The sequence below is a fragment of the Monopterus albus genome, unplaced genomic scaffold (genome assembly GCF_001952655.1).
Source record: "Monopterus albus unplaced genomic scaffold, M_albus_1.0 scaffold3.1, whole genome shotgun sequence".
Lineage (NCBI taxonomy): Eukaryota > Metazoa > Chordata > Actinopteri > Synbranchiformes > Synbranchidae > Monopterus > Monopterus albus.
This window is the reverse complement of record NW_018127883.1, coordinates 9,871,986-9,883,997: the sequence shown is the minus strand read 5'-3', so window position 1 is coordinate 9,883,997 and position 12,012 is coordinate 9,871,986. Positions and strand designations below refer to the sequence as shown.

Sequence of the window (12,012 nt, the reverse complement as noted above, 5' to 3'; positions counted from 1 at the left end):
GGATGTGATTACTGAAAACAATATGAGGCACAAAGCTGACAGAAAGCGAGAGGACAAGCAAGAGTGATGTACTTTCAATTAAAAGGACGACATTTTTATATCCAGCACACAGGAGTCTTCTCAGTTGTAACTGCATAACCCTGATGATTGTCTGAAACATTTTATAAAGTATAAGTATAAATAAGACACTATAGTTGTCTTTACTTATAGGCTCATAACGTGCCCCTTTGAGAGTTAGTTAGCTGAGAGTGTCTGAGTACAGTTCGACTGCCATGGCTCTCCCCTCCTCACGAGATTCCCTTTACAGGCTGTCAAGCCCCCATCTCAAATCAGAGATAATCTAATGGACCCTCAACTGAGCCTTATTATTAAAGTGGAGTGCTGTGACCTCAAAGACATTCAGAGAGCTACCGTACTTTGGCACCAGTGTTTTTCAGCGCTTAATTAAAGTGGCATGAGCAGTATTCCCAGAGCATTTAATCAAAGCATTCTCAAAGGTATGACAGTCTGTCCATTTCCTTGAATTGGAACTACTTTTTTCTGTAGGTCTTATTCCAGGATCTATCCCTCAGTCCTGAAAGGCAGCTTCAGTAATGTCTTTTGCGTAAAGTGCTGCATACATATGCTGCAATGGAATCGAAGGAAGGTACAGGGGAAATGATAAGATGAATACTGACTATTAAAAGCAAATTTGCAACAAGATGCAATTTGTGATGTTTGGAAAAATTAATTAGCATCGTTTATTGATTAATATTCGAGAAATCTTAGGGCAGCTTTGATGCAGAGGGCCCATCAGCATTTGTAATCAAGCATCACAGGTCAACATTATACACCTCAAGCAGTGCTGGTACAATCAGTCTGCCAGGTTATATTAAAAGGTGGGCTCTTGCAGGCTCTAAAGTGACATAACAGTCTTAATCAAACAGTTATCGCACAAGAAGCCAGAGGGAGAAAGAATAATGAGAACGCAGTATCCTAGATCAGGAATTAGTCTTATCTGTAATGGCTCAGTTTCACTGGGCCAAAGGTGCATTACAGTACAGTACAAAACTGAGGTGAAGGAGATTTGACAATGGTGCATTAGTTTTACTGACTCACAGAAGTGGATACAAAATGTCCCATGAACAAATTGGAAAGCAAGGAGCACAGGAGATTATGTTTTGCCTGCTCATGAACATAACTGCTTCCATTGTCTGATGGTAAATATTTTTCTCTCTCAAATTTAGCAGTCAGTATTTTTGACTAAACACAGAGTTTTGTTGGCACCGTCTGTGCCGAGCTCTATTTGCCAATAGCAGTTTGTGTGTATGCGCTTTGCATTAGGAGGAAGAGACAACCGCTCTATACATATTGCTGGCAATTTGGCATTCTGTATTCAACTGTCAAAAAATATTGACTGCAGAGTTTGGATGGCAAAATATGTCTTTATTATACATAGAAATGAAGACACCTTTTGACAGAGATTTTGAATAATTTGATTACACAACATTCCAGATAGTATGCAGTATCTTTGGTCTGTGCAGCAACAATACTGGCCCTAAGAGTCCCACAGGGAGGGAGGAACCTTCAACTTGTTTGCTTTCCCTTTTTACTTCATTCTTTGTCAGCTGTATTAAAATATTGAACAGATGGAGACCGATGCCGACAATGGCTTTAAAAGGCTTGTGAGTAACTTCACATTTTTGACAGCATTTTTCTCTCTTCTAGATTACTCCGTTCTGGGTAGTAAGTAAATTTTGCAACACTACTGCCATGCATTTAAACAGGAACAGCTGAAGTCAACATAAAAACAATTTCTTCAAAGCTATTCTTTACTGTAGGCTGTCAAATATGAACAGGTAATTTGATACTGTGATGAAACGGGGAAGAAAAGATACTCTTTTCACATTTTTGAATCAAGTAATACTGGTTTCATTAGGCTGAGCTCAACCCCCGTCTCCACATATATATACTAGATAAATCATTTTTAATGGCAATAATGTTTTGACTCTAGGATTTTAATCATATTCACTTGGTTTCCTGTGGAATAGGTCATAAATAAAATGCTCCAGCTTGTAAAGATTAATATGTTAGTATGCCATAAATTACTCGAAACTGCATCAATAAAATACTGGAAAATAAATCCAGTACAACAGACTATCTTGTCTCAGATAACAGGCCTGCTGTACAAGTGAAAAAATAAGGGTTGATAAGCAGCTACTGTGACACATTATCTGTTTGAGACAACACTGTTCTGCTTTTTTTATTTTTTATAGAAGTTTTGAGCCTCAAATCACGATCTCTCTAAAGAATTACAATTATGTAATTAACACTCCTGTAAGACAAGACATCATCTGTGTGTTTCACATGTCCCAGTTATGTGACTTTATTGTCTTTTACAAAACTATCGTGTATGATTTGCATATCTAAATGAACAGGTCTCATGCATCACCACGTGGAGCCATAATCATCACTCACTCAAACACATCTGCACTGTGTTGTAAAATATTTGAGTGAAAAGGTAAATGGTCTTCACGAGTAAAGGAAACCAAGTAAATCATTGTGGCAAAGAAGAATCTGAGCTGGAAGGCAAAGCTTTCAACGTACCAGTCGATCTACATTCCAACCCACACCTGTAGTCAAGGGTAGTGGCCAAAAGAATCAGACTGTGAATACAAATGGCTGGAGTGAGTTTCCTCCATAGGAAGGCTGGACTCAGCCTTTGAGACTGGATGTGGAGTTAGGACACCCAGAGGGAGCTTGGGGTAGAGCTGTTGCGCCGTCACATTGAGGTGGCTTGGGCATCTGATCAGGACGCCTCCTGGGTGCCTTCCAGTGGAGGTTTTCCAGGCACATCCAACTGGTAGGAGGCCATGGGGTAGACCCAGAACACACCAAAGAGATTATAATATCTCATGTAGCCTGGAAACACCTCTGAAAATATCAATGCACCACAGAGGTCTTAATAGTTTTCTGAACATGCACATTGAATGCATTATGGATACATTAGAAGACATCTGCATAACAAAACATGAAGGATTAAGTTGTAGTTAGAGGAGAAATTCATCTATTAGCTAAACAAAATTAAGGGATTGTGCACATCACTTGACTTTAGAGCAAAATAAAGATAATTTTTCCTACAGCATATGAGCCAGGCAATGATGTCAGTAATTGGCACGGCCAGGTCCCTGACCTTAAATTTTGTTTCAGTTCCTTAAAGGTTCCCCATGGAGTTTTGACCACTAGTAGTGCTGTGGGTCCTCATTTGGTCTGGCCTTGTTTGTCTGCACATTCCTGCCAATGGTGACAAAACATTTGACTGACAAACAGAAGGCAGTGATGTGCCAAGAAACCCAGTGAGGTGCCAACAGAGGCAGGGAAAACAAAGGGGGTGCTCTTCATTTGTCACTAAACAGAAGCCAGATCAAAGAGGTAATACTGGATTCCTCAGTCTGGTCCTACAATTAGCTGTTGTTTAAAGGCTGAGACGCACCGTGCCGATGTAAAAGAACTAGCTGCAACGTAGACCGAGTGTTGAGTCACCTCTGTCGCCTTTGTCTGGGCCATTCAGGTCAAAAAGTGGCACATACTGTACCACACAGACTACAGCCAATGGCCAACTAGCACATACAGTATGTGACAGAAATAACTCTCTCTACCAGCAGGTATGAATTTAAAGCACAGTAAAACATGAAAAAGGCAAAGGGGTGAGAATAATTTCTGAAGCAACTACACATATTGTAAATTCTGCAAAATTGATAAATTGGCTAAAGCTATTGAGAAAACCTGTAATAATAATCTTCAGCACTCTCTTTTAGTTTTCTGTGAAACACACTACCCCTTCATAGCAAGACTGCCTCTTTGTAATGTGTAGTATGTTGGCAATACTTTGAATGGTCAGGTATTAGTATTCAGCTCACTCAAACCAAATATTTAACTAGAAAAATAAGCAAAGCCAGGGGTGTCTTCTCGGGATAGCAATCCAAGATGGATGAAAACACAAACTATGTATAAAATTTCTCTTTCCATTTCACTGCGCTTATTATTATCATCATCTGTAGATTACTTTTCACACTGGCAAATCAAATGAGTGAGTTTTTATTTGGCAGGAATAAACTGTCCTAACCGTGTTACCCTTTATATCAGATGTTCCATTCTGGACTTTTGAAGAACACCTCCTTGATGTCACACTTCCAGTCATGTTTAAAAAGATGTGAAGCCCTAACCTAAGCTTACCTAGCCTTAACACAGCTGATACATTTTTTAAGGCCACAGAAGATACCCATGAAGCTCTTTTTTCCATCAGTGTTATATACGATTTGTTTGATTTATTGATGCTGATTAGACAAAGTTTTACATCTTACTGTGAAACTTGACTTTATCCATTACACAGGCACTTAGCTCTTGTTGTCTCCTTAATCTTAGTCACTAAACTTTCTGCAGCCTCTATTTACTAGTAAACATAATACATTAACCCACCTCTAGAATCTTCACCGCCTTCCCCTGGCCCTTACTTCTCCGTACACCACATCCTATTCATCATGGGCACTGCACACAAGAGGGAAGTACGATCATGCTGACCTTGAGGAAGTCGTGCTCATAAGAAGACTCAACCAGGCCAAGATCTGGGGTCTGTCAAGATGATTTCTTATTCTATTTAATAGAAGAAGTGCAATGCTTTATCACTACCCAGGTTCATGGTTTATATATGGCATAAGGCACAACTGTGTTTGAATGGTAAGCTGTTAAGTCAAAAATCCTGTTCAAACAAAAAAAAAAAAAAAAACCAATGTCCTTAAAAGTCACAGTGATTTAAGTGGTGGTGGGTACATTTATGTTAAATTAATATCTGAAAAATAAACCACAAAACAGATGACAACGTCCCCCTATCTCCTCAATGACATTTTCCACTGAGTCATTTGTTGGAAGATAAGCATGAATGAACACAGAGGGAAGTGTTTCTTTGTCCTTATGCTATCATCTCGGTAAGACCACAATTCAACAAAAGCTCTAACAAAAGTTTTTGCTCATGCTTGGACTAAAAACTGCATTGCAGGGTAATGTTAACAACATGAGTTGTATTGCTTTACAATTTTTCATTTAATGCCCAGGCCTGCAAGGGTCCTTGTCGGTGCCCAAAATATTTGAGATATCAGTTTACACATGCTCCCATAGAAAGCCATTCAAAAATCAGATTCAGAAAAAAAAAATTATAAAAAAGGTAACCATAATAAATATCAGCAAATGTGATAGTAACCATCTCTTAGTCATTCCAGCAATCACACTAATAAAGAGAAAAAATAGCTGGAGAGAATTCTCATTGTGTCCCAGCACTCACTCAGAGAAGTTCCATGGTATGTTTAACAGGCTTTACTGCAGCTGTGATCATAGGGTGGAACCATATCAGCAGTAGGTGACATGACTGGCAGTCTAACCCTAGTACAAACTTGGAGCATGATATAAAAATAAAAAAAATAAAAAAACAAGGAGGCTGATATTTCATGGCTAAATGCAACCGAGTTTTGTGAATAGCTCCCGTCCTCCCATATCAAACAGCTGCCTGCTGCTGTGCTAGCTCAGCCCCTGTTCTGCTCCAGTAAGTTATGATGTAATTTTCCTCTCTGCCATGATAACGATGAGGAGATACCAGAAGAAGCAACTTCCAATGGCAAATATTTCAAACTAAACATCAGCATCTTCACAAGCCATTCTTTGCACACAAACTTGAATTTTCACCTCAAGTTAAAGCAGTTTCCTAACACTCATATCCTTACTGTCAATTTGCAGCCAAAACTGAAGTGTTTGCCTTTATTTTAAAGGTGTATTAGAGGGTACATATTGTAGAGGGTACAAATAGGTTACCCTCTACAATATGTATCACTGCATCCGAGGCTGAGACGATACATTTTATCTACACATTTCATACATGCCAGCTATGCCATTGGTCAATCAGGGAATAAATCACTAACAATTTAGATAATCTCTTAATTGTTGGGTAAATTCATCAAACAAAAAAGTCAATCATTTACTGGCTGGAAGTTAAATGTGAAAATATGTTGAGTCACACTAAGTATCATTCTGGACTGAAGAGCTTGTTCTGCACAAATGTGAAGATGTCAACTTGGTGTCATCTTTGATCATCAACCATCATTTTAGAGATTTAATCATTTATATGCATTTATTTAAATTGTAGCCAGAATGCCAGCCTCCATTAATACCACTGTATCTCAGCAGTCATCAGTGCAAACTGGCAACTAATGGCCTGGACCAATACCACACAGTATTTCAAGTGTCTTTTCAAAGATCACAATCAAGTGAAAATAAACATATGAAATTTACTGATCCTTCAAAGCAATTATCTCTCATATACTAATGGTCTCAGAGTCCACTTCAAGATTTAATCCATTTATTAGAATGCAGTATTCCATACAAAAAAAATCCCTCACACACACACACACACACACACACAAAATGCTTTGAACGGCCCCTATAATGAAAGGCCTCCTGGCACCCTCTCTAGAAATCATTACGATCTCCCTCTACCTCTAGGGTCAGTAAACTAATAGTCATTCACCTGTGTGACAGGAAATCTTTCCCACACTGCCACTGGGTGCTGGCGAGGTTGTGTTTAAGGTTATCGAGTCGAGTCCAGCCAGAGATGACTGTTTATTGTTAGGATGAATCCTGATGATTAAATACATGTCATGTTGAAATAATTCCTTCACAAATGCAAAGGATGGGTATTCGAGTACATATATAACCTGCTAATTGCCTGCCGTTTTGAAACTGGCAAGCAATGAAAACCTGCTATTCAGTGCTTGCCAAACATGGAGACATGTCAAAGAACTACTTTATAAATAGTGATGTAAATACATTGGCAATGAAACACCCTCCATAATGCATTTGTATTTGTGCCTTACATGGCCTCCAGGGATTTTTGGGACCACAATTGTTCCTGCACACTGTTGGCTCAGAATCTGTGGCGGATTTCTCCAAAGGATGGCACAAAAGGCCCTGGGGACTCTTTAGGCTATTTTAAGATTTTGCTCTGCAGGACCCAAACATGTATGAAGTAAAGCTCATAAATAAAATATGCTAACAAAAGGAGAGAAAATCTACGACGCTCGCTTTGGAGTTTCCTGAAAATATCTTCAAAGGAAATGGCTGAATTGAAATCCATTTAAGTGTATTTAAAAAAGATAATCACATGAGTTGACCATTAAAAAGAAACTTGTCACTCTGCTTGATCTTTTCATCTGAAGCAATCTGAGACAAGTCACAGTAGCGCTCAGACATTAGTCATAATCAGTGTTCAAAGTCTTTACAAATGATCAAGTCTCAGGAGACCTGCCACACCATTTATCTCACACAGTAAAGCACACTGAGCTCAGTGTTTTATATGTTCACAGGGCAAAACAGTTTTCTTGGAGGTAAAATAGTAATTGCATCCTTCCTATGTTCTATTTTCACCACTACTTCAAACAACTTGCATATTCCACAGGGGAGGTTATATTCATTTGTTTTCCAGAAATAAAGTCTCAATATCAGGAAGCAGAAACTGTGAGGTTTTACCACTGCAGGGTATTTCTCCCACAGAGAGGGGAAAAAAGAAATCCAAATAGCATAGCAAGAACAGAGACAAATCTGTATAAATAACTGCTAATTGGAGTGAAGAGGAGCTGTCCATCACTTAGAGAAGCGTGCACAAGTCCTGGAGACTGGGCGTCATCCATTACTGCAAGAATTTAATTTGTAATGTTTAGGCCTTGCTGATGATTGTCTGAGAGTCGGGGAGAACCTGTCTTAGAGGTCTGCAGGGGTCTTGTCTGAGTGGAGCTCACTGTGGGAGAAATTGCTGCCTGACACACAGCACGCTCATACGACTACAATAGTTTCATCTGAGATTGGCTTTGAGAACGCAGACAGAACAATCATATCCACTGATTAGCATTGAGGTGCTCTTAACTATGCAAGCGAGAGTCTGACAGTCAGCTTATTACGTACTGTGTAACGGTGCTACAGAAATGCACACATGCTTTCACTTTCACGCAGACAGATTCACACTTGCATACTTGGACAAGGCTCTTTTTAAGTGTAATGGTGTCAAAGTAAGCCAGCTGAGTGGGGACGGATATTGAAAAGCTCAGCGTGGAGAGTCGGGAGACTATCTCAATTATTGATTCTATTTAAGCCCAAAGCTCTTGATGGACACCTTCTAAATGTGGTTATAGGTGGCATATCTGGGTGACTGATCACTGTAGCTCTGCTTCTGGTAAAGGCTGCAGACCATCCATAGATAAAAGCTCACTCTAATCGAATGCTGCAGCAGATGCAAAGACATGATGACAGACAAGCGGATATGTGCTTTAATTTACTGCAAAGCACTCATTATAATTACGTGGACAGAGTGAGAGTAGAGAATGGAATAATAGGAAAGTAGTCTTGCTGTGGCAGGGGTACACCAACCAGCCAAAACATTAGGATCACCTCCCTATTGCTGTGTACACAGGAGTCAACGCGGCAGCTGGTTGGCGCTTGTGTCATTCTGCAGCTCCCTGTGCATCTTCTGTCAATCCATGTGCTTCCAGTTAAGAGAAAAGTATAAATGTGTGGACCATTCAGTGAAAGACTTGTGTAAAAAAAGTGCAAACTGTGCTCATGACGACATGTTAGAATCAACAGAAATTCATCAGTGATACCAACACTATAGCCTCTGAATGTTGCTCTTCATGGAGACCACTGCACAGTATTCCTCATTTTCATCCTAAGATTCCTCATTTTAACAAAGATTCAAACAAAATGGAATCTTTTAAAAAGAATGAATGAAATGTAAAAGTTTAATCTACAGTAGGTCAACCTCATATTCAGTAAGCCTTGGGCATCCATGACCCTGCTGCCAGTTCACTGTGTGTCCTTCCTTAGATCACGGTTGGTCAAAGTCATTCAGATCCTTAACACTGCCCGGTGTTCCTGTTTCCAATGCATCAACTTGGAGGCCTGAATGTTGACTTGCTGACTAATATACCCCTCACATTGACAGGTGCCATTGTAATGAAATAATCAGTGTCATTCACTTCACCTGTCAGTGATCACAATGTTATGGCCGATTGGTGGATATCTATCAGGTCAGGAAGGCATAACAGTACGTTTTACTTTGGTCATTTCAGGTTTTCTCTAGATCAGTATAAGCTTTTAAAACATTAAAATTAAAATACTCCAAAAACAAACCAATAAGATCTCATTCTCCTTGGTCTCACACGATGAATCATACACCATCACTTCATACAAAGGAATTTATGAGCTTCAGCCAACAAAGTCTAGCATTATTTGTCGACCCAAAAATGATCATATTCTTTTTGGCACAAGGTGTCTGAGTCATATTAATCATTAATCCTAAAAAGTAATCACACTTGAATGCAGAGTTTTATCAATTAAACGTGCACATACACAAATAATTTCATTGGCCCAGAAGAACTGAAACTTGATTAAATCTGTGCAAACAGAGCACAGTGTGAAACAAGGCAATCTGATGGAAAGCTATTGGATATAATGCAGTACAATGTGATGCTGCTTCCTGTCCTTGCAGAGAAGTTTCACCTTTCAGACACTGAAAGCGTTTGCAACATTTCTGTATAACAGTAGACAAATGACAGCAACCTAGTATTAGTCCAATAAAAAGTTTAAATCTCATTTCTTTCACCTCACTCTGTCACTAGACGGATGATATTTTTGTCATGACTTTCATCTGAACCAGGTAATATCACTGTCATCACTTAATATTCCACATATTTACTGAATTTCTCTTTATTTCTTAGCTATAATACCTGAGTGGCTGGTGAAAGCATGGCTCAAATGTGCATTTTGTGCACAGTAGCCTCTGTGTACTCAAGGGGTCCAGCTCCTCTTTTCCTCTGGAAGTCGACTCCTTGGAGGGTAATTTGATTATTCCAAAGCAGGTGTTTGCAGCTGAATGCTGATAAGAAGACTCAGTGCCCCTAAATTAAGTTATATGTGTTTAAAATAGTGAAAGGATATAGCTTTTTTTTTATCTTAACTCTAAGGAAAAGGAAAGATAGGATTGACTTTGAAACAGGATGCTATAATTCACATGGCTTCTCTTCAGCCTTGTTACACACCTACTGAAATGGGAAGTGAGTAATCTCCAGTATTCCTGGTGTAACAATAGTGGTGCACATTGGCTCAAAAAGCCATGAAGTGCCAATAATCACGGCATTATGTCTGTCTCTGTCCATGTGGCTGCAATATGCTCAGACTCTACAGGCATTTGCTGCAGCACAGTACATGAGAGACCTGTGCTTTGGAAGACTTGAGAAGATTTTAATTAGATTTCATAGCAACTCACAATGAAACTGCTGATGTTAACAATCAAATGTACAGTATGAATTCATAGCAGATGCAGCTCAGTATCACTCAAGGGCACATTTCTAAATTTTGTGTTCTTATATTTCCTTTCTGGCTCATCCAAATAAGCACCTGCTACTGCAGATTGGGGCAAGGTTGGATCCGTTATCCCATGTTTCTCAGTAAATCAGAGTCTGTCAAGCCTCTAATGTCCTCTCAGACTGTTCTCATCCCTTTCCACACAAGAACAGTCTGACTCACAAATAATATTGCTGGCATACACTGTGTGCAAACAAAAGGAATAATCTCAAGCCTGTAATTGAGCCATCAGACCTTGTGCACTCTTACTCTATGCAGTGTGTAAGCAGATACTACACTAACTTACATTTAAACTGAGTGAATATGGTTGTCCTTGAAGCTGTCACTTCCACTTAGCCTAATAATTATTATATTAACATTTCCATAATAATTGCACAAAAAGATTCAATTGAGCATGGTTTAAAATATAAGTTTGCTGGCTTACTTTGCACACCTTAGATGAACTTGCCAAAACCACTTGACATGCCATGGTGTGATGATCCCTCTCCAACGCAGCAGAGTAGAAAACAGTCTTTCATATGCAAAATAACTGATCTACAAACGGGGTCACCACATTCACAGTTAAGCGTTTCCTAACATTTGACCCAGTCAGCTTAAATGACACTTACTGAATTCTCATTTCATGTCACAAACCACTACAAAAAGCACAACAGCCACGCTATAAGTGCTCATTTGACTTTGTCTAGATGTTCTTGTTGTTTTGTTTCGTTTTTTACAACTCATTTGGCTGAAACACAGTCAAGGACACGGCTGATCGACATGTCCTTACACTTAAGCAGCTGTATATAATTAACTTAACTGTGTTTGCTGGGGTAATGGTCGCTTGCCAGTAACAATCAAATAAAGCTCTTTTTGTTCTGTGACGACCTGCCAACAAGCTGAAAAATCAGCTGCACAAACCAAGAGACAGAGTTGCTTGAAATCTGTTTAATTTCTATAAAAGAGAAAAGTAGGATACATGAGAAATGACTACACACGGAGCAAGAATTGCTTTAAAAGAATACACTTACCTTGGAACACTTTGCAGCAGAGACGCAGCCAGTTTAATCCAAATATTCACTGTCCTCCGTCGTTTACGCAAGATCAGACTCTGCTGATTTACTCCTTTTAATTCCCTCTCTTACCCTGCTTTCCTCATTGGTGCCGTTCCTTCAGTTTCCTGCTCCCTGTGTACACTTTGAGTCCATGCTGGAACGGAATGGATGCTTGTGTTTGTATATGCTACCGGCGGCGCAGAGACAACAGCCTCACAATAGCTGCAGAAGCTTGTACCAAAGTGAAGTGTGTGTCGGTGCGCTCACAGAATGACGACGGAGAGAGATCGAGTAAGTGGTGAAGTGAGAAAGAGAAGCCTGTGCGCCAGAGTGAGCGAGGAAGTGTGCGTGTGCGCGTGTTTGTGTGAAGGGGGGAAAGCGGAATTCGAGAGTGTTGGTGAGCGACAGTCGTGATTGCATTGGTGTAGCGCCACCCCGAACCCCCCACCCCCTGGAGTACTGGGGATCTTCATCATCAAGCAGATTAGAGCCAACTACCAATACCCCCCCCCCCCCCCCCCCCCCCCCCACCCACACC

General features: G+C 39.9%; 1 protein-coding gene across 1 annotated transcript in view; it reads right to left on the bottom strand.

The window, feature by feature from the left end:
• Window positions 1–11,879, bottom strand: part of LOC109961621 (cadherin-12-like) — a 98,933-nt gene extending 87,054 nt beyond the window's left edge. Inside the window, exon 1 of the mRNA XM_020602592.1 lies at window positions 11,451–11,879. The gene's annotated coding sequence lies outside the window, so the exon portion shown is untranslated. The remainder of the gene's footprint in view (window positions 1–11,450) is intronic.
• Between the last annotated feature and the right edge of the window lie 133 nt (window positions 11,880–12,012).